Raw genomic sequence first — 567 nt, 5'->3', positions numbered from 1 at the left:
ATATGCACTCATAGTTCCAGCTAGGGAAATTACACCCTGAGACAGCAGATATTTTTATCTTTAATGCACCATATGACAATATGCAAAACCGGAGAATACAAAAAGGAGGCATGTGGAATACAAAAGCCAAATCACATGGCAAGAACGAGCTTATTTATACTACGTGCATGCCTCCCATGGCAACCTCAATTAACATCGTGTGTGCTTATCAAAGCGATGATGTTGTAAGATGTGTGTCACCCTTAACGGAACAAAAAAAAAGAAAGCACTGCCTCGAAACATCATCAGAACATCTGAGGATAGAAAGATGCAGAAAGGTGGTACCGCAAACAGACCCAACTCCTGCGGGACGGGCTCGGGGGCTCCGGGCAGGGCTCACACTGCATTTCGTGCTCCGCTTTGCGGGACGAGGTGGTGACCGGGCAGCTCGGGGCGCGCGTCCCCCGCAGCGCATTTTTAACGGGGGGATTCAATTCTAAGTATTTCATTGATTATAATATTTTAAGCGGAGAGCGAGCGGAGCTGTGTGAGCGCGGACCCGCACGCCAGAGCACCGAGCGCAGCCCC

The sequence above is a fragment of the Acanthisitta chloris genome, unplaced genomic scaffold, assembly GCF_000695815.1.
Source record: "Acanthisitta chloris isolate BGI_N310 unplaced genomic scaffold, ASM69581v1 scaffold30852, whole genome shotgun sequence".
NCBI classification, from domain to species: Eukaryota; Metazoa; Chordata; class Aves; order Passeriformes; family Acanthisittidae; genus Acanthisitta; species Acanthisitta chloris.
The sequence above is the reverse complement of the archived record's forward strand: the minus strand, read 5'-3'. Positions refer to the sequence as shown.